This window comes from Myxine glutinosa, chromosome 3 (assembly GCF_964187855.1).
Source record: "Myxine glutinosa chromosome 3, kmMyxGlut1.1, whole genome shotgun sequence".
NCBI lineage: Eukaryota > Metazoa > Chordata > Myxini > Myxiniformes > Myxinidae > Myxine > Myxine glutinosa.
The window spans coordinates 169,344,449-169,366,441 of record NC_136263.1 but is presented as its reverse complement, the minus strand read 5'-3'; the positions used below and the strand labels follow the sequence as shown (position 1 = coordinate 169,366,441).

Sequence of the window (21,993 nt, the reverse complement as noted above, 5' to 3'; positions counted from 1 at the left end):
CCTGACGCTGTCCAGCAAGAGCTGCCGGAGCTCCTGGGCGTAGTGGTCCATCGCCTCGTTGGGTTGCTGACGTCGCGTTTGCAGCAAATATCGTGCATACACCGGGCTTTTTTCCTTTATGTACAGCCGTTTGAGCTCCGCGATGGAGAGGTCATACGTCGCGCATTGAGCGATAGAGTTGTACACCCGGTTGTCGATTTTTGCATGGAGAGTTGCTAGCTTCGCGGCAGCCGTCGGCGCGGTCTCAGGCTCATCAAAAAGATTCTCCAATGTTCTGAGCCAGTGCTTCAGCTGCAAGCCACCATCCGGGGCTTGCGGGTCGGCGCTGAATACGGACACCGTCAGCGTCTTGTTGCCAGCCATGTCGGTAGATCTTAAATGCAATTAAGTGTTGTGTAAAACCAATCAGGTCCACACAACTTTAGTCCAACGGGTTGGTTTAATTGCATTTAGATCATAACATCATCCTGTAAAGTAGAAAATACAATAAGTATACGATGTGACATCACATGGGTCCATTCATATCATTCAATGCAAGCAAGCTGGATATTCTATGCAGGCGTACCGTTAGCGAGTCTACCAGATGTAACGTGTCACAGGAGAAGTCTCGGAGCACCGTTCGCAGCAGCGGGTCTTATAGTCACGCCCCTAGCGGTGTCAACGAGCAGCGAGCATCACCCCGGGTTCAGTACGAATACGATTTCACTACACCCGCACTCACAGAATCTGTATTACTAAAAAACCAAGTGCCAATCAGCTGTTGCTGCCAATCAGCCATGCAGTCTGCAGTGGCACGAGTTTCTTGCAATAAAAGTACATCAATCTTTTCCCTCCTGGCTAATTGCACAGTTTGGGACCAACGCAGCTGACTGCGCCCACCATTAATGTTCAAGCTTGCTATGTTCATAGAAACATAGGCAGCAACACAGCCATTACAGGTTTAATTCTTTCCTTGCTGTGACAAGGTACATCTTCAGTCTTTTCAGTGATTGATCAGAAATATGAAGGGCCGCAGATTGTTGTACAACTTCCTGAGCCCCACTAATGAAGGCGTGAGTATCAACGAAGAAATCGCAGATTTTCACGCGCTTTTTACGGTAAGTTTTTTGTAGGAAATCCACGATTTCAGCAGGAGGGACAGAGCCTCCAGAGACATGCTCCGATGAGAAGTCGGCCTCACCATCACTCAGTGAGGCAACGGAAGAACCCCCATCAGAGTCACAATCATTGCATTGAGAGTCCATTGCCGAGGCAACGGGCTCATCGACACGAAAATCTGAGACTTCAGCACTATCACCCTGCTGACCATGAGCTTGACAAGGCTCAGCTGCCTCAATGGAGGATTCCACAGACAGATCACTAGTTCCAACACACTCACCACTCCCCACAGAGGGAGGGGTGGCACAATCAACACAAGCTTCAGCAGGGGACACACATGGAGGCTCAACCTCACATGGAGGTTTACCCTCAGAACACTGGAGAGACTCAGGTGCTGTCTGGCCAACACATACATTTTCAGCATGTATCACATTACCCTCAGAGTATTCTGAAGGCGGGGGAGGTTGAGGAATTTCCTCAACTGGAGGAAACTGCTGAGGAGGAGGTCGCGCTCCACCATAACCTTCACTAACCACTTGAGCGAAAGTTGGAGGACCGGCCAAGACCTTATTATCAGGCTCGTTGAGGTCGCTAGAAGGTGGGAGGGTTATTTTCCTGGTTCTCTGTTTGTCTACAATGGGGTCTGCATCAGCACCACCCATATTGTTTACATCATCGACAACGATCTCAGTATAGCCCTGCTGTTCATCACCATTCAGGCTAGTGACTCTATCTGTGGACTTTTTCGGGCACGAGTCCTTTAAATGACCATATTGACCACACTCAAAACAAACTAGAGACTCTGTGGAGACAAAGACCCGATAAGTGTGACCTTCGACCTTGAAAGGCAATACCGCATTTAAAGAGGTTACACCACGCGGTAAGATCATATAAACAAAACGACGAAAGGACATGACGTGTTTTAAACGGTTATTTTTTCCTCGTACAGGAACCATTGTAACTGAAGAGACGACAGAACCAAGTTTGTTTAGTTCAGTAACCAGGTCTTTGTTCTTAAGGAACGGAGGAGCGTTAGAGAGAGAAATCCGAACTGCCGGCGTGTCGAGTGGATATACCTGAACAAACACGTCGGGAGCAAAGAAGAGCCCGTGCTCGACTATTTGAGCAACCATGGGCACTGTGGAAACAAAGATTACCACGCGTTTATTCATGCGAGAAGCCGCTTTTACGTTATCCAAACCGATTAACTCTCCGACCGCAAGGATAATGGCCTCCACATCGATTCCCGACGGAGGTGAGCAAACTAACCCATGCTTCCGGGTTAGCGCTTCAAGAGACGTGTAACGAGAGCTATCCGCCATTGTTTGCACGTTTAAACAAAGGATAAATGTATAAAGGGTTAATGAAGCCAAAAAGCTCCAGTAAACAAACGAAAAATAAAAATATTTACGAAAAAAGAAACGGAAAAGTATTATGATTTGTAACACGAGGCGAAAAAAAACCCGAAGAGGGAACCGCCCTAAGGGGGAACCTTTACCGGTCTCACCACGTGTGCTCTCTCACTTTCTCACTCTCAAGAGGGGGGGAGGGATGATAACGTGGAAGGGTGACACACAAAAGACGGAACAAAGGTGAGAAAAGGTAAGGGGAGGGTAAAGATACAAACCACAAGCACGGAGCTACAATGCCAAGACACGAACAGACGCCATGACACCGCACCCAGCGCACCGACAGCCGATAGGTGGCGACAGAGAGAGAGAGAGAGAGAGAGAGAGAGAGAGAAGGAGAGAGAGAGTGAGAGAGAGGGTGTGAGAGAGTGAGAGAGGGAGTGAGAGAGAGGGTGTGAGAGTAAGAGGGAGTGTGTGAGAGTGAGAGAGAGAGTGAGAGAGAGAGAGAGAGTGAGAGAGAGGGTGTGAGATAGTGAGAGAGAAAGAAAGAGAGAGAGGGTGTGATAGAGTAAAAGAGAGAGAGGGAGGGAGGGAGAGAGAGAGAGAGAGAGAGAGAGAGAGGGGGAGAGAGAGAGAGAGAGAGAGGGAGAGAGAGCGAGAGAGAGCGAGAGAGAGAGAGAGAGAGAGAGAGAGAGAGAGAGAGAGAAGGCAGTGGCAGAAGGGTGAGGCGGGGGTGTGGGGTGATCGGTCTATGCATGACAGCACATCACCAAGTCTGGCAAAAGACTCTTTCCCAAGGACACGCAGGGTCAGAGCTGAGGGGAGGCCAATATGGGAGTAAAAGGGGTGAGCTTGCAAATTGCAGGTCCGATGCGGCCTGGTTGACAAAACAAGAAAGGAATTGTGTCCAGATGGTAGGAGCTTGGCTCCAACCGCGGAAGCTTCCTGCATGAAAAGGCCAAGGAAACTTAGCGGAGCCTAGGAAGAGCTTCATGCGCTAGTGCCACTACAAAATGTGTTGGAGAAGGACACAAAGATGGAAAGAAAGACAAAGGCACCTGTGGCAGCACAGTGATGGAGTCTGCTTCATTGTTCTGTTAGGCCACAAGAGTTCAGCCTGAAAAACATGCAAGCAAGCAGTTGTTAACTCATGGACAGGTGAAATGGTGGCTATGTACTCTTCAAACGATGTCCAAGCAACATGATCGTGGGTATATGGAGGCAGACTGGACATTTTCATTATTTTGTTTGTACTGTTGTGGAATAGCAGGATGCCAGGGCCACTGGACCAACCGACAAGTTGGGGCAACGAAAAAAAAACTGACGACAACAAACGGATACATGACGGAGCAAGGTGAGGAATTGTCAAAGAAGATGGAAAACGAATGTTGAGGGAAAAATAGCCAACATAGGAGGGGGGTTGGAGATTAGGGAAGAGGGAAAAAGAGCTGGGAAGTGGGACAAAACAATTGGAAAGGAAGTGATAAGACAGGAGGATGGACAGGGGGGTAGATAAGGAACAGATAGGACATGGGATAAAGATAGAGTGATTTAGCAGGCAGAGACAATGTGTCTCGCCGAGTGCCACAGGTGCACCACACTGGGAAAATCCATGGGGAAATAAATAAAGAAATGATCGCTCCAAGAGCACACATGGGTTTCTTTCCACGAGGGTGAAACAAGATTACAGCAGAAGGAGGTTTTGCTCGTTTCACTTCCAAAGCGAAATACAGCATCAACGCTACGTGGTGCCATTTCAGTGTGAAAACTCCATGAACTCACTATTTAATAAGGAGTCGTAAGTTGATTCTTCAAAAGGCACTAAAGATTAAATTTACCTTTCCCCATTTTCATATTACAAGACAGGTGTTCTTCATAAATCTCAAGAGATCCTCGCAGGCTTGTATCATTTTCAAAATAGCAGCAACGTCATAAATCGTTGATAATTGACTTAGACATTCACCCTGGAGCAGCAGGATAGCTAGCTGAGTTGTTGGCATGCTCTAATCCAAGCAATCCCATTTTGGCTTCAACTTCCCAGATAAGCTGATTCAGACTAAAATCAAGACGTATGGAAGTCCTGGAACTGTGTCATTTAATGTTTAGGAAAACGCAAAAAAATAAATATTTACTTATTATAATTAATATTATTTGTATGCAAGATCGAGGCTCGTGTAAGAGCTAACATTGATCACAAAAAAAAAACTGACACATAAAACCATAAAACATATGATAAAGGGAGTGGGAGAACCAGATGGAGAGCAGGGATATCGGGAGATCTGTGAGGGGAGAGGGCATGGGGGGAGGAGGCATGGGAAGGGTTGGAGGTAAAAAAAAACAAACACATGTGCACTGCTAGGACTTCCAGAAAAGAAGTCGGCATTTCAAAAAAGTGGATCTGGGGTGAATTAACAGGGGTAGAAAAGATCAAGGTTTTGGATGGGGGAAGATAAGAGATAGTGGTGAACAGCTGTTTTTAAAGACCTGGAATGAGGAGTGCGATTGAAGAGAGTGAGGGAGTTTGCTCCAGAGGTGGGAGAAAAGAGGAATGAAAGAGTGAAGGTGAGCAGAGATTCTTGATTTTGGCAGTTTAACCATAAGAGGGTTGCTGGCAGATCTTGTGCGACCTGTAGGAATATTTCAGGGACAGAGAACAGACAGAGCTGGGGGAGCAAGGCCGGAGAGGAGTCGGTAGAAGACAGAAAGACCACCAACCTGCCTGCGGTGAGTGAGTGAAAGAAAGGCCCTCGGCGTTAGCTTCATAGCGGGAGATTCCAATGGTGTTATGAGGTGTTTTGGGGGCCAGCCCCATGGCCTTATTGACTCTGCCAATAAAACAAGCACGATGTTATGATTTGACCCGTCGTTGAAAGGAAAACGATGGACTAGCAATATAGGATAGCCCAGAGGTAGTGTGCACTCACGCTTGAAATGTCTTGTCTGGATTGGATTCCTGACATGACTATAACTGTCACCTGTTGTGCCTCAAAGGCAGGGCGATGCGGAAATGGGTACGCCATCCTTTGGTGGGGAAATTAAGCCAGCTGTCCCAGCTGCTGCCATCGATTGACTTGTGGACGTTAGGAACCCCAAGGTCTGTTTCATAAAGAGGAAGCCATGCTTGCCGGTACCCTGGCCAAATCCTAAAATTCCTGGCCCAATCTACGGGAGAACTGTAATCGACGGTGTGGAATATTAGTAATGACGCAACTGGCAGACCAGATAAATATACATCCGCCAAATAGAGTGCCGAGGATACAAAGCAAAACTTGAAAGAACATGGCGACGTTTCACGGAAGATTTTGTAAATAAATAAACAAGAAATATGTTGTGCATAGCACTATACTTGCGAAATCCCTACAATAAGTTGTTGGCCTATGATGACCTAAAAAAGAATTGGTGGTTGAATTCAGTGACCTGATATGCAAATACTCTTAAAATGTTAAGTGAATCAGATGAAAATTGAGGATTTTAGAAATTTGACAAAGTTGGTGACCTTAGGCATATGTTGACCTGTTGATATTTTGACCCCAAGAACAAGAGGCTTCTTGATTATGACCAACTCCACCATTTGGTGAAGTTTCCTGATGATCGGTTGAAAATTTTGACCTGTAGGCGACTGACAGAGAGACAGACAGAATAACGCACAAGACAAACTAATATACTTGAATGAATGAATGAATGAATGAATGAAAAATCTCCGATTTTCGCAAATAATAAATAAATAAAGTCAAATGCACCTTGCAGAGTCTCAGCCACTGGGTGTTCCTCATCGAGAACTATGCAAGACTAGCGCACACCAGTTAATAGAATATTGTAACGGATTTGAGAATCCTGTAATTTTTGTAAATACCACCCTTTGTAAATGTCATGATCTGTGTAAATACCACCATAATTGTAAAGGTCAAAGGTCGTCCTCTTAGTTAATCCATCGCAAGCACGTAGGCCACCATATACCCTTCTAAATAGTTATTTCTTATTCTATGTTAGTATAAGGCTGTGTTTCCCACTAATTGACACTGCATTGCACCGAAATCGAAATAATATAGATCCCCTTACAATTGCCCCAAAACCTCCATTTCCAACTGCGTCATTGCCATTCGCATTGTTAGCGCCTTTGCCTCCATTACGCACGTGGTCAAGCCTCGGAGAAGAAGGGGGAGGAGCTACATTACGGGCATGGCCCGCACCTCGTCATCAGGAGCTGGAGCCAGAAAGCCCTTGCGCCCAACCAGGACTTGGTGGGCATGGCTTGGTAAGGTGTGGTCATGGCTTGGTAGGGCGTGGATATAACCCGCGGCACGACGCCCCGACTAGAGATGATTGAGGAAGGAGATGACCGAGGAAGCCCCCACCAGCGGATGACCGAGGAAGCCCCCACGAACCAATGAGTACGGAGTCCACCGCAGCGGAATCCACCGCAGCTTTTGACCACGGCAGCTTTGAGCATTGACGGCAGTTGCGGCCGCGAAGCAACGCCGCCGTGCGGCTATGATTGAGGAGGGTCGGCGGCTGCTCACCTCAAGCCGCGCGATCATACCAACCACCCGCATCCTTCCCGCCTTGTGATCCCACCTCCTCGTCCATCCAGCCATCCACCTCCTGCCATTCATTCCTATCATCATTCCCCGTGTAAGTCTAATTGTCGTCCGTCCTTTATGTTGTCTGGGGTATAAGTTAAGCCTGTTTAGATAAGCTAGTATTGCTCTGTGTCCTTCTGATCCTTCCATTTCCCTGTAAATTGCATTTCATTTCTTTTCTGCTTTGGTGGTGTGTAAATAATTAATAAATCCTGTTCTTCCTACCTTGCTTTCTTTCCTTCACATCCGTTCGTCCTTGTCTTTTCCACATTGAATACCTGTGGCACGATTTGGCCAACGTTCAGAATCGGGTCTAGTGAATGCTAATGTTTCGAGCCGCGGCTGCTAATCCGCTCGGCAATTAACATCTTGTCCGCGGTCTCGAACGAGGTTGCTCACCTGCCTCCCTGGAGGGAGCTGGGCAGCTAAAGGACTCACGTCGGTCAGTCACAGACAAGGGGATTAATCCCCCCCTTCTTAAGGGGAAAAGGGGCCGACGTTGAGATCTGCAACAATTGGTGTCAGGAGCGAGATTCGGACCTGAAGTGCGCTTAGCGCACTCAAATTACAAGTGGCAAATTTTTTAATTTAACATCCAAATTTAAAATCGTGCCATGGATAATCAAGGCGATCGGATGCCGGTGGGTGAGTTAGAAGAGGGTTTAGAATCAACCCAGGACCCCAGGGAGGAGGTGGGAGTAATAATGGAGGAGGAGAGCAATGAGGATGTGGTAGCGGAGGTCTCAGGCACACGAGATGGCGGCCCCTCGCATGAGGTGGGAGGCGCACAAAATGGCGGCTCGCACATGGTTGCGGCAGCCACGCCCGCAGCACCGGTGGATTTGAACCTTTTCATGCTGCAAATGGAGGCCCTTATGGCCAAGATGGGGCAGCAATTGGGAGACCAAATTGAAGCAATAACGGAAGAAATGAGGGCCGATAGAGAGGGAATGGAAAACAGAATGGGTGACCAAATCGGGGAAGTAAACGAGGGGTTGGCGGGGAGGCAAGCCGCATATGAAGTAAGGGAAGCGGAGAGGGACATTGACCGCAGGTTGGGCGAGCAGGTCCCAAGGGTGCACGACGAGGTAAAGCAGGTCGAGAAGCGCTGGTTGAGCGAAGTGGAGAAAAGCACAGGTAACTGGACCGGGGTAGACATCGCGACCCGGGGTTTGGGGCGGCCAGCGACCGCTGAAGTAGAGGGAATTTTAATAAAGCCAGCGGTCGTCAAAGAAAAAGAAAAAGTTTAAGTTGAAATTGTAGAGACGACAGACGTAGAAGAGCAACAGTTGGAGGAGGGAATGGATAATGTGCAAAGTCCGTGCTCACACCTTGATGCCGTGCTTAATCCTTATAAAGATTTGCAGGTGTTGGTGCAGGGAGGAAGAAGAACCCCGAAGGTGAGACGGGCTGTATATGGTGCTAAGAGGTTTTTCGGCAGAGTGTTTGGCGCGAAGAGAATTGTCGCGCGCTTGGAATCGCGAAAGCACCCGGGCGTTCGTGGAAGGTCCTTTGTGGGCTGTGTTAAAGCGAATGGCACGCGTGTGAGGAAAAAGTGTGCATCAAAGAGTGAGCGTGTTATAAAGTGTACAGAGTGTGACACAGAGAGTGAGAGCGATACGGAGTGTACGTGCAAGGGTGAGAGTGACTCGGAGAGTGAGCTGGTGGAGGACCGGGTGCGAGGATGCACGTTTGGAATGGACGGCGAGAGTGTGCGAGAAAGCCCACCTGAGTTGGTTGTGGCGCGGGTGTGGGAGAGCCCATTGAAGCGCGTGAGTGGGTGGATGCGAGAGTGCATGCCCATGGTGAGTGTTACGGAGGACGTAACGGAGGAGAAGTGTGCGAACGACGAGTGTGCGCAAGAGGGTGCGCGAGAGGTGTGGTGTGTAACAGGGAGTGCGGTGGTAGAATGGACGGGGTGTGTGGGATGCACTGGAGGCGCCGAGACGCCGGGTTTGGTGAGTGTGAAAATGGTCGCGTGTGCATGTGTGCATGTGAGCATGCGAGTAAGGCATCGTTGTGGACCGGAGCAGCGTTTCGGGCGACGGATAGCCGAAGCGAGCACTCGGGGCGCAGTGCGCTTTGTTGGATGCGAGGCCCGGCGCGGGTCGGTGCTGCGTCGCTTCTCTTCGAAGCGTCGTTGCCGATTCGGGCCTTGCCCCGCCACGCAGGGTCGAGTCCGGGCCTCGCCGGGCAAGGCGACAGGTCCGGTTCAAGGGAGGGGAGGAATCGGAATGGTGCCCCCTTGTGGTGGCGGGGTTCTGACCGGGTGAGATTGAGCCATCAGGCCGGAGGCCGCAAGGATCCGCGCCGAGACGGTGCGTGGAATCTCGGCCCGACCAAACCGCCTCCCCTGAACCGAATGCCGGACGGATTCAACCTGCAGGTGACCAAACCACCCGAATTCATTGCTCGGCTTTGCGAAGCCGAGTTTTAATGATGTCATGACGCACCGAGGCTCAGATATAGTGGACTGTGATGATAATAGTGTTTTGATCCGAAATTTAGAATAGTGAATAGGATTGGCGGAAGTGATTGGAAAAATTTGATGAGTGGCAAATGATTGGTAGAATGATTGGCAGTGATTGGCAATTTTGATTGGTTGGAATTTGATGGCAAAATTGATAGTGGGACATGTCCGATGTGGTGGGATGGCAACTCTGCCATCCCTCACATATGGGGCACATGAGCTATAGGTTTATGGGGTTTGGCAGTGAAAACTAGCCCGGGAGGGTTAGGATAATGTATAGGGACCTAGAAATGACCATAGGTAACGGTAAGGTTAAGTAGCGGCATTGTACAGGTAGTCGGGGACATAGGGAGGTTAGAATGGATGATAACGGCGTGGGATGTGCTTAGTTTAAAGGGGCGACTGGGAAGCGCGAGTTTCAGACGGGAGTAGTTAGATCAGATGATGCCGTGTGTGTGTGTGTGTGTGTGTGTGTGTGTGTGTGTGTGTGTGTGTGTGTGTGTGTGTGTGTGTGTGTGTGTGTGAGTCTTATTATTGAGCAAATGAGGCAATGCTCGTGAATGGTGCCGTGTGTGTGTGTTGAAAGTGTACTCAGCAGCGTATTGTGAGACGTGTGAGATGAGTGACATTGTGTTGAGTGAATGAGCTTGCAGGGGGTGCAAGGGAAGAACAGGTGTGTGGAACGCTTGCTGGGTATGTCTGAGGTGCAGCCGGGGGGTGTGTCCGTGGTGCCGCAGGTGGGTGTGTCCGTGGTGCAGCCGGTGGGTGTGTCCGTGGTGCAGCCGGTGGGTGTGTCTGTGGTGCAGCCGGTGGGTGTGTCCGTGGTGCAGCCGGTGGGTGTGTCTGTTGTGCAGCCGGTGGGTGTGTCCGTTGTGCAGCCGGTGGGTGTGTCCGTGGGGCCACCGGTGGGTGCGTCCGTGGTGCAGCCGGTGGGTGTGTCCGTGGTGCCGCCGGTGGGTGTGTCCATGGTGGAGCCGGTGGGTGTGTCCGTGGTGCCGCCGGTGGGTGTGTCCGTGGTGCAGCCGGTGGGTGTGTCCGTGGTGCAGCCGGTGGGTGTGTCCGTGGTGCCGCCGGTGGGTGTGTCCATGGTGGAGCCGGTGGGTGTGTCCGTGGTGCAGCCGGTGGGTGCGTCCATGGTGCAGCCGGTGTGTGTGTCCGTGGTGCAGCCGGTGGGTGTGTCCGTGGTGCCGCCGGTGGGTTTGTCCATGGTGCAGCCGGTGGGTGTGTCCGTGGTGCCGCCGGTGGGTGTGTCCATGGTGCAGCTGGTGGGTGTGTCCGTGGTGCAGCCAGTGGGTGTGTCCGTGGTGCCGCCGGTGGGTGTCCGTGGTGCAGCCGGTGGGTGTGTCCGTGGTGCCGCCGGTGGGTGTGTCCGTGGTGCAGCCGGTGGGTGTGTCCATGGTGCAGCTGGTGGGTGTGTCCGTGGTGCCGCCGGTGGGTGTGTCCGTGGTGCAGCCGGTGGGTGTGTCCGTGGTGCAGCCGGTAGGTGTGTCCGTGGTGCAGCTGGTGGATGTGTCCGTGGTGCAGCCAGGTGGGTGTGTCCGTGGTGCAGCCGGTGGGTGTGTCCGTGGTGCAGCCGGTGGGTGTGTCCGTGGTGCAGCCAGGTGGGTGTGTCCGTGGTGCAGCCCGTGGGTGCATCCGTGGTGCAGCCGATGGGTGCCTCTTGGGCTTTGTGAAATGAGGAATTGCTAGGCAATGCTCGGGAAGGATGTGTGTGTGAGCGTGGGAGAATTTGCATGCCTGAGGCAATGGTTTGGAAATTTAGAAGTGTATTGTGAAAAGAGTGAGGTGGTTGTGCATTGTATTGAATGATTGAAGAAGCCTGGGAGGAAGGAGGGTGCAGGAAGCACCAGGTGTGATGGCACAGGTGTGCAAGTGAACAGGTGTATGGAGCAGTGTATGACTGAGTAGTGGTGATTGTGTGTTGTGTTGACCGAATGGTCCTGAAGGAAGGAGGGTGCAGGAAGCACCAGGTGTGATGGCACAGGTGTGCAAATACAGGTGTATGGAGAATGGTTGTGTGGAATACATGGAGTATGGAATATATGGAGTATGGAATGGATGGTGTGGAGTGAGTATGGTGGAAAATGTGGAGTGGAGTGGTTGGTGCGAAGGGAGTGTATGTGGAGGATGGACCCCATCACCAATACCCGAGGAGGGTAGTTTAAGTGTTAGGTAGAGGGAGTAGGTAAATTGTGGTTGGATATTGGCATCTGTGGTGTATGTGGTAGAATGGTGTTTGGATGGGTGCATTAGTGACGTGGAAATGGCTGGGCGTGTGGCCTGTTAGTGTGTGTAGTTAAATGGGCACTCCGCCACTGTTAGGATGTCGGCCAGGTGAGGCCGCAGGTGGGCTCTGGGAGCCACAGTAGAGTTGTTCAGTGGGGCCCGAGGATCCAGAGGACGGACCCGGGTAGCCCAGTGCCAGAGAGGGCACCGAGAGGGGTAAGCGCCAAGGAGGGCCTTCCCCAGTTAGATAGGTTAGGTAAGGAGCAGATAAGCTCGGAGGCAACTGCAGTGGTGGAGGTGTGCAGGTGGGTAGACCTGCTGGGAGAGCCACACGACCCAGTCCTGAAATTGTGCAAAGGCACAGGGAGTTTAATCGGGGGAGTGAGACCCCAAATTGATGAAGCACCACAGTTTGGTCAATGGGAATTTGGTTCTTAAAACCGCATAGAGAGTAAGATGGCCAATGGTTTGGCAGGGAAAGACCCCGGGTAGTGTAAAGTGTATTAAAGTCATTTAGAAGGTAGTTAGGATTGAAATCTCCTCGCCCCATCTACATCCACTCACCTGAGGCGACGGAACTCCACACCGTGCCATGGTTTGTTTTGGTTATATTTTTTGTGCAAATGTTTGGATTGTGAGACGCATCATGACGTGGGTGTGACATTGTGTTGTTGTTCCATCTCTCCCTCCTTATGAGGATTGATGATGAATTGGTGATGGCAAATTTAGACAATGGGATTGTGACGAATTTGGTATAGGGGAAATATGGGGAAGACGTGACGGTAGCGACGAATTTGTAAATGTGTAGGTTTTTGTAAATATGGGGTAAGGGCAAGGGTAGAGTAGGTAACAGGGGGGGTGACGTATGGTAGGGATGAGCTTTTCTCCGCTCAGTCTCCAGACGCACCTCACTCTGCATTGCCTTCATTGATGTGTACCCTTGTGACCTTACCCCTCACTCACCTGTCTTCTCTGTCTTCCTTCCCCGACCCATGGACCGTGCCCTCTGGGCACTGAGGGGAGCATGCGAGGGGCCGTGTCTGTGAGCCCGAAACTCTCGCAACCACAACTGCCTGCATCCACGCACAACTTATGGACCACAGTCTGTGGCCAAGCACCACTTATGGACCCCATGGGTTGGGGCATGGCCTCTCTGCTGGGACCGGCCACGATGGGCCAAGAAGATCACCAATTATTGAAATACAACATCAGGAAGAACAACGGCCAGCAGAGGGAGCCGAAGAACAAGACCACTAGTGTTGTTTTTAATTGAACTGTGATGACTGTGCACTGATTGGTGCTTTATGGTGCTTTGGTGTTTTGGTGCTCTTTATTGGTGCTGGTGCATCGATGCAGTGCATGCTGTCTCCTCCCCTCCCACAGGAATTTCTTTTGGTTTCCCTAAAAGAAAAATCACAGGTCCTGGGTTGCGTTTTGTAAATAGTCCAATTAACGGCACTTGTAAATAATGCTCCCCACCGTTCATGTTTAGTTTGAAAATAATTCTGCAATTCGGTTATCCTGTGGGCGCGAATCTGTTAGGTAGGGTGCAAGGCAGCAGAGGGACATACTTATTTGTGTTTTAAAACTGTCGCACTCAGGGTCAGGTTAATTGTAGAGGGAATTACACCTATGTGCCACACTAAGCTAAATTTTTATAGGCCCGGGACGTGCCTGAAGGAAGGAGGGTGCAGTGTAACGGATTTGAGAATCCTGTGATTTTTGTAAATACCACCCTTTGTAAATGTCATGATCTGTGTAAATACCTCCATAATTGTAAAGGTCAAAGGTCGTCCTCTTAGTTAATCCATCGCAAGCACGTAGGCCACCATATACCCTTCTAAATAGTTATTTCTTATTCTATGTTAGTATAAGGCTGTGTTTCCCACTAATTGACACTGCATTGCACCAAAATCGAAATAAGATAGATCCCCTTACAATTGCCCCAAAACCTCCATTTCCAACTGCGGCATTGCCATTCGCATTGTCAGCGCCTTTGCCTCCATTACGCACGTGGTCAAGCCTCGGAGAAGAAGGGGGAGGAGCTACATTACGGGCGTGGCCCGCACTTCGTCATCAGGAGGTGGAGCCAGGAAGCCCTTGCGCCCAACCAGGACTCGGTGGGCACGGCTTGGTAAGGTGTGGTCATGGCTTGGTAGGGCGTGGATATAACCCGCGGCGCAACGCCCCGACTAGAGATGATTGAGGAAGGAGATGACCGAGGAAGCCCCCACCAGCGGATGACCGAGGAAGCCCCCATGAACCAATGAGTAAGGAGTCCACCGCAGCGGAATCCACCGCAGCTTTTGACCACGGCAGCTTTGAGCGTTGACGGCAGTTGCGGCCGCGAAGCAACGCCGCCGTGCGTCTACGATTGAGGAGGGTCGGTGGCTGCTCACCTCGAGCCACGCAATCATACCAACCACCCGCATCCTTCCCGCCTTGTGATCCCACCTCCTCGTCCGTCCAGCCATCCACCTCCTGCCATTCATTCCTATCATCATTCCCCGTGTAAGTCTGATTGTCGTCCGTCCTTTATGTTGTCTGGGGTATAAGTTAAGCCTGTTTAGATAAGCTAGTATTGCTCTGTGTCCTTCTGATCCTTCCATTTCCCTGTAAATTGCATTTCATTTCTTTTCTGCTTTGGTGGTGTGTAAATAATTAATAAATCCTGTTCTTCCTACCTTGCCTTATTTCCTTCACATCCGTTCGTCCTTGTCTTTTCCACATTGAATACCTGTGGCACAATTTGGCCAACGTTTAGGATCGGGTTTAGTCTTTGGTAATGGCTCGAACGTCGTGTTGCTAAAACCGCTCGGCAATTATAACATCTAAAACTGGGGTTCGAGCGGTACTTTCCTCCCTGTTCTGCGGAGGTACGGATAAAGGTATTCGGGATAAACCCTGGACCCATAACCCTGATCCGTTCCATCCCGTGGGAGAGCGTTACAAGTACCAGGAGCAGAGACGGTCAGCTTAACAAGACAAGGGGCTAACCACCTCTTGCTAAGGGGGAAGAGCCGTACTCCATACCCGCAACAATATTATTCTCTTTACAAGGGGTCCTCTAAGTCTAACCAACTCCTGCAAAGTAAACTTTCAAAGTCGCAAAGTCACGTGATAGACGACCATATAGAGTCCCTAACATATGTAGCACACATTTCACCCCTAGGCTACTGGCTGTCCTAAGACGAGTTGTGTATCCAAGCTTAAGGAACACGTTTGAAAACACCAGGCAGCATAAAACATATCATGATTCCTCCCGTGACGTCTGAGCCTATACCTATGTGCATTTGGAAAGGCTCCATTTTTCTCGAGCTCGCTATACATTCTCGGCCGCTTAAGGGGGGGTGGGAAACAAAAATATCACATTCCACCAATACACACCAGTATAGCCTGGTGTTGGCTTAGCGGTTAGGGTGCCGGTTTGGGATCCGAGGATCCTGGGTTCGAATCCCGGTTGGTTGCTGAATTAACACCAGGGGGTTGACTCAGCCTGTCATCCTCAAGAGTTCGGCACATTGAGTACCAGCTCACTGGTAATTACCTGTGTGTCGCAAGAGGCGACCAACAGGGTTGGTGGCAGGAAGGGCATCCGGCCATAAAACATTGCTTCAAAAAGGGGACCAAGGTGCCCAAAAAAGGTCCAACCCCCACTCAGTGGGGAACATAGCCTCTAAAGATGGCTCCACCAATACACACCAGCATGACTTCTGATCCCAGGTCGGTGTGTCCACAACGCATGTCGTAAACAGTGAATCCTTCAACATTTTGGGCGATTTTGCTTCTCAGACGAACTGAAGATCTGTTTACACCAAATATCTTCATACCCTTGGGTCCATAGCTTCGGAAACAAAACAGCATGGCTGTAAGACAATGCAGGAGTTCTCTCACAAGGAACTCCAATGCGGGAGGAGGCCATTAGGCCCATGAAGAAGCCTGAACAATGGTGTTTAAATGCTGAGCATCAAGCAAGTAAGCAGCATATACCATTTTTACCTCCGCAACCGATGGTGGACGGAGGTTATGTTTTCACCCCTGTCTGTCTGTTTGTGTGTCTGTCCGTTTGTGTGTGAGCAGGATATCTCAAAAAGCTATGGACGGATTGGGACAAAACTTGGTGGACAGGTTGAGTGTTTGACGAGGATGAATTGATTCGATTTTGGTGAAGATCTGGATCTGGCTCCGGATACTAGAACTTTATGCCACTGCTGATGGAGTCACTGGAGATATGTTTTTAGGTTGTCCATCTGGCTCGCCGTCCATCTGTCCGTGTGTCTATCTTTGCTTCCATCCATCTGTGGTAGGTTTTCATTACCACAATAACGAACGGCTGAAGGGATCAAAGTCAAACTTGGTACAAGTATTTATAATGATGCAAAAATGAACTGATTCGATTATAGGGTCAAGAGGTCAAAGGTCAGAGCTCCCGTTAGGTATAAATTCTGATACAGAGTAACTTGTGAACCATTGGTGGGATTTTGACCAAACTTAGTACAAGGGGTCAAAAGGTCAAAGGTCAGAGGTCCCGTTAGGTAAGAATTCTGTTACAGAGCTAACTTGTGAACCAATGATGGGATTTTGACCAAAGTTGGTACAAGGGGTCAAGAGGTCAAAGGTCAGAGGTCCTGGGAGATAAAACCCCTGTCACCAAGCAAACCTGTGAACCAATGATGGGATTTTGACCAAACTTTGGATAAGTATATATTATGATGCAAAGTTGAACTGATTATATTTTGGCATCAAAGGTGAAAGGTCAGAGGTCATGTCAGGTAAAAATGTGATACTTTAAAACAGCTGAAGGAATTTAAATCAAACTCGGTACAGGTATGAATAATGATGTAATGATGTAGGCAGAGGCATACCGGTTGTCGCGGCATTGAAGAGTGCCGTTCTACTCGTAGTTTCGTGTTTTATGTGATTCTTCACCATTGAGTGATGGGGCCAAAAATAATATATAGCATGGTATCTCAAAAAGTTATGGACGACTTATGACAAAACTTGGTGGATGATTTGGGTCGGTGACACAAATAAACCGATTCGATTTTGGTTCAGGTCAAGATCCGGCCTATCAGTGGGTGGCAAAACATGAACTGTCCAGCCTGGGGAGGTATGACATGAAGTCTTGGTATATGACTCAGCTGGGATTTGAACCACCGACCTCCCAGCGTCTGAGCAGACACTCTAACCATTACATAACCGATATCATGAAACATTAAAAAAAAAATCTCCCATGATTTCTCACACAGCTTTCAAACCAGAGCTGAAGGAGCACGGACAGAAAGAGACAGACTCAGACGTGAGTTTCTTGAGGTTTCTGATGCCAGTGTCGAAGAAGAAGAAGAAGAAGAAGAATGCTTCAGGGGTAGGTGCACCTGTTCCAAAAGTATTACCTTGGGCATAAATGATATCGTGCAAATGTCATTTCCGGCAGTTTACTAGTAGATCAGGTGAATGTTGCAGGTATTTGAAACACCCACAAAATGATGTTTCCGCAGTGATGTCCTCATTTACTGATAGTGACGTCACTGCATCAACCTTTGGAATCAGTCGAGCGACACAAGACCGTGTTGGTGAGTGTTCTAAATGTATACACCTCCTCAAATGCAAACAAGATTTATCCAATTTGTGTTTACTCAATTGACATCACAAGTTGAGAAAAGAAAAACGACTTCTTCGTGTACCGACCAGGTAAAGCTTTAAGATGCACAATGACCCACCCAGGACTTGGTGGCCATACTGTTGCACTTTTAAAGCTCCTCCAATCCACAACCAGCAGCCACACGCTGCAAACGAAGCGACGATGACGAACCTGGTGAGTCAACCACATCGAGTGTGGGTCACAAGCGGCAACTTGTTTTGGGATTTATAGGTGTTAATGACACGTGAACAAATCGAGCTCTCCGGTAACTACTTTACTCACAACAGATTGGCAAGTTTTCGTGTTGCTTCCTGTTATTTCTCGTCCCAAAATAAAACCTTAACCGAGGCCTATTCCGCTCCACTGCACGACGATGAAGGTATCCCCCACCTACTTTGGCTAAACTGGTGAACAGGTGTGGGATCCGGTGATCTTCACCAACACGACCAAACAACTGGCTCGAAGCAAGAGCAGGAGGTAAAGGTAAAGGTAAAAGACGACAGTATAGGTCAGAGGTGGTGTACTTAATTTGAGCTGCCGATCCAAGGATCGATTCCCGACCTGACTATAAGTTATCCCCATTGGTGCTTCGCGTGTTGCATCACTAAGTGCGCTGTCCCTCTGGAAGACGTAAAGCCGGGTGTCCTGTAAGCTAGGTTTAGTCGGTTGACGTTAAAGACGTTAAAGGGGTCTTTCACGAAGAGTCGGCGAGTTATCGCAGGCACACTGAACAAACTAGAAATTCCTGCTCTGACTACTGCCGTGAAGGCAATGGCAAACAACCTACTGCAATATTTGCCAATATAGGAACTGGTGGATTAACAGATTCCACCCCGCCCTCCCCCCCCCCAAGGAATGACTATAGCTGTTGAATGAAAGAATAATGAATGATACACGTGATACCACTTGGAATGTTCAACTAACTCCTTAACTCACAGCATCACAGTCACGTTTGTATCAACATTCTCATCCTACTTCACGACCAAAGCTGGCATCTCCATAGACATTTTATTTTACTTGAATTTGAGCAATATCCAGGAAACTGATCAATTCTAAGCTCCTGATTTTGGAATGTGAAAAATGGGAATACACTCGTTCTAAGCTATCTACATATTACATGCGTAAAAATGGCCGATCCTTCCTCTCCTCTCCCTGCACCTCCTCCTCTCACATGCCTCTCCCACCTCCTCTTTCATTCCCCTATCATTTAATTAATTATTTTTGCTCCTAAAGTCGTTTCCTCCCAAATTCGCCATTAGCCCTCTCCCCTTATATTATCCTCCCTTCTGTCTTCATTATCTCAACCTAACACTTCCCCACTTTGTTTCCACCATAACTCATCTGAATCCATGCTTCCCATTTTACAGCATCACTGGGTTCTGATCATGACGTCAGTCTATTCTTGGATTCAGTCATCAACTAGGCGTGCGTACCTACCACTACTATTACTACCACAACTACTATTACGACTACTACTACGACTACTACTGCCACTACCCCCAAATTATTCCCACCTTTCAGGGTCGGTCAGGGAAGTTTATTAGCCCAAGTCTTTCACGAACAGAATGGCCAGGCTTGACCTTCGACTGAAGGTGAGTTTGGCAGAAATTTATAGTTTGCTCAGTGATAACAAAAATTCATTTCCAGCAGATAATGCTAGCAGAGGGACACCCAGCTTAACGTGCATCCAAGGGATGATGCAAGGTGTGATGCAAGGCCCTGCCTGCGAAACACACCAATCGGTCAGTATACAGTCGGGTCGGGAATCAAACACAGACTAGACATCTCAAACGTAAGTGGGCTAAGGTAAGTGCTACCTGTGCAAAATCCTGCCAGACAGATGCCTCATCACGCTGTAATGTCTCTGCAGTCATTGCGGATAAAAATTCCATGCAGGACACACATCAAGTTCCTGTCCGAGTTCCCAAAAACAAAATGGTAATATTTAACACGACTGGGATTAAAGATTTCTATGAATAGGTCAGAGACAATTCAAACTAATGTGATATCTTCTATAAGTGGATGAGATGTGTGTGTGTGTGTGTGTGTGTGTGTGTGTGTGTGTGTGTGTGTGTGTGTGTGTGTGTGTGTGTGTGTGTGTGTGTGTGTGTGTGTGTGTGTGTGTGTGTGTGTGTGTGTGTGTATTCCAGAAGTTCCCTAGATGGGAATAATTCCCCAAAGGTTTTAATTCCCCAAAAGTCCCCTAAGGACCCAAAAGACCCAGAGGACAAAAAGGCTCTGATTACCCCAAAATACACAAAAGAACGTACACAATACAAAAATACAAAATACCCCAAAATACAAAAGAACGTATACACAAAACAAAGACACAAAAAAAAAAAAAAAAAAAAAAGACAAAAAAGTCCTCGACCATCCAAAAGACTCCAAGGACCCAAAATACCTCGAGTCCGGCAGGCATGCATAGTACAAGGTGGTGAAGACCAATTAAAATTTGGTCCAATGGACCAAAGGGCCCACTAGTAGTTGCAAAGCATTTGGTTGACCCCACGATGTAACATTTTCATGGTCACGTGACTTACCATGCAGCAAAATGTGGTAAGTAACACACCACTCGAAAGTAATGATTAAATCTTGGCAATTATACGAATCATCATGTTGTGCCTCTTCTTCGATGTGAGGGTTGGCTATGATTGCAGGCCAACGTTACAGATGATTAGCTACATCGTCTTGATTTCTCCGTCATTCTGAATTTCGATCCAATATCCGATGTTGTCCATCTGTAACATCCCCTATGTCCTTTTCCCAGTCTACTTCGCCTTTCAAGATGTTTAAGTCTGTCCACCTGAGGGCCGCATGATGCATCCAGCTTTCCTTTGAGCGATGGTGTTTCTAAAGTGCAATTGAACATTTAGTAGAGTGAAAACCAAACACCATATAAAACACAAATTCTGAGTTAGGAAGGAAATGTTGCCAACACTTTTGACAAATTATTACACTGACACTCATTAACTAACTGCCAGCTTTTAATGGAGCAATCTCACTTCCCTCAATAGTGTATTTGTGCGGTATTGGCAAAAGAAAATAAAACACTGATGCGTGTGATCCCATAACTCATCTGAATCCATGCTTCCCATTGTGCAGCATCACTTGGTTATGGTCATGACGTCACAGTCCATTGTTGGATTCAGCCATCAATTACGCATGCGTACCCGCGCTTCGCTTATGGGTTTAAGCAAAACACATCATGTTGTACTTCACAAACATATTGCATGTTTATCTATGTGTCAATGAGGATGTAAAATGAAGTAACTGTGGTTGTTGTTGTCGTGGATGGGGTTGTTGTTTGTGTGCTCTTTCCGTGTACATTTATATATTTTTATATTGCTTCGAGAAGTATTACGATATTTTAATTTGGTGTGCTCCTTCTGTGGCCTTCTAACGGGTTCCTGCTTATGTGGAATAATAAATGTTACCATTGGAACCATAGAATTTAAGCTCGTGGTCCCGCTTCTTCTTCCTCAATACGGTATCGGAAACACGGGCGGAATCCTTATAATTAAACGGACACACGTTTTTTTCCCCAATTACGTCGATTAATTATTAGCTTTCCTTCCAAGTAAATTGATCATTCGCTTTTCAATGACACCACTTTTACCTGTGACATGTCATAGGTCTACAAGAGCTATGCGTTGCTGCTGTTGTTGTTGTTGTTGTTGTTTTTGTGGGTCGATTTTTTAAATGTGCACCCATTGGTGAGACAGAGGCTGAACCACACCCACATCTGTCGCTTGACTCCACCCACCATAACACATAGGAAAAATGAAATGGCCACCATCTTGATTTTCTGGTCGGCCTAATGCATTAGGCTTGTAGGCCTCTGCTGATTATACACTGCCTGGGTTTGTTGCGTCAAGTTTCCATTGGCTTTGTTTGGGTTCAGTGTTATTCACGATGAGCGACCCCGAAAAATCTAATCAAATATGTCGAATAATAGTACGGTTTAATCAAGCCTGTTAGAACACACTACGTCAGAACACATGGTAATGCAGCGTTACATTACTTTACATGCGTTACAGTACTTTAAGTAATCAAGTGTTGCATTATGCTAATTACTAAAAAACATGGCGTTACATACTTTTTGAATTTTGAACGGCCCCATATTGAGGTTAAACAATCCGTGACTGTATGACAAATCAGCTTGTTCTGATATAACCATGGCGGAGGCCATCATGGGTGAGGTGTCGATTACATTTTTTAATAGCACTTTAAATGTGTGTTTCCCAATCGCACTGTCCATCTTTTAAAAGTGTTTTAAAATCCGGGTTTCCCAATCGGCCTGTTACCGGATTTTGTCGCAGGTTGTGACTACAGTCAGGTCATTCTTATTATTATTCTACGACAATCGGACAACAGGAACCGTTTATAATGAAGCGTAACAAAAGGACACAAACAAAAACACTGACGGTTGGACACTTCTCCTTTTAGTAATAGATTCGGACACTCGTTCTGTTGATGTACACGGAATCAAGAACATAATTTTTTGCCAAATTTTCAAAAAAGGTGGAGGGAACTATTCCTCTCATTATTCAAGGAATCATTTACCATCATCATCGTCATCATTATCATTATTGTCATTATCATTATCATCATTGTCATCATCATCGTCAT

At 48.0% G+C, this 21,993-nt stretch overlaps 1 protein-coding gene across 2 annotated transcripts in view; it reads right to left on the bottom strand.

Annotated features, from left to right (window-relative positions):
* The window catches only part of LOC137423927 (uncharacterized), a 398,662-nt gene that overhangs the window by 222,988 nt on the left and 153,681 nt on the right, over positions 1-21,993 (bottom strand). Inside the window, exon 4 of one of the 2 annotated variants that reach the window (XM_078774727.1) lies at positions 3,506-3,564. The exons of the other annotated variant lie outside the window; for it this stretch is intronic. The gene's annotated coding sequence lies outside the window, so the exon portion shown is untranslated. The remainder of the gene's footprint in view (positions 1-3,505; positions 3,565-21,993) is intronic. 2 annotated transcript variants of the gene reach the window in all.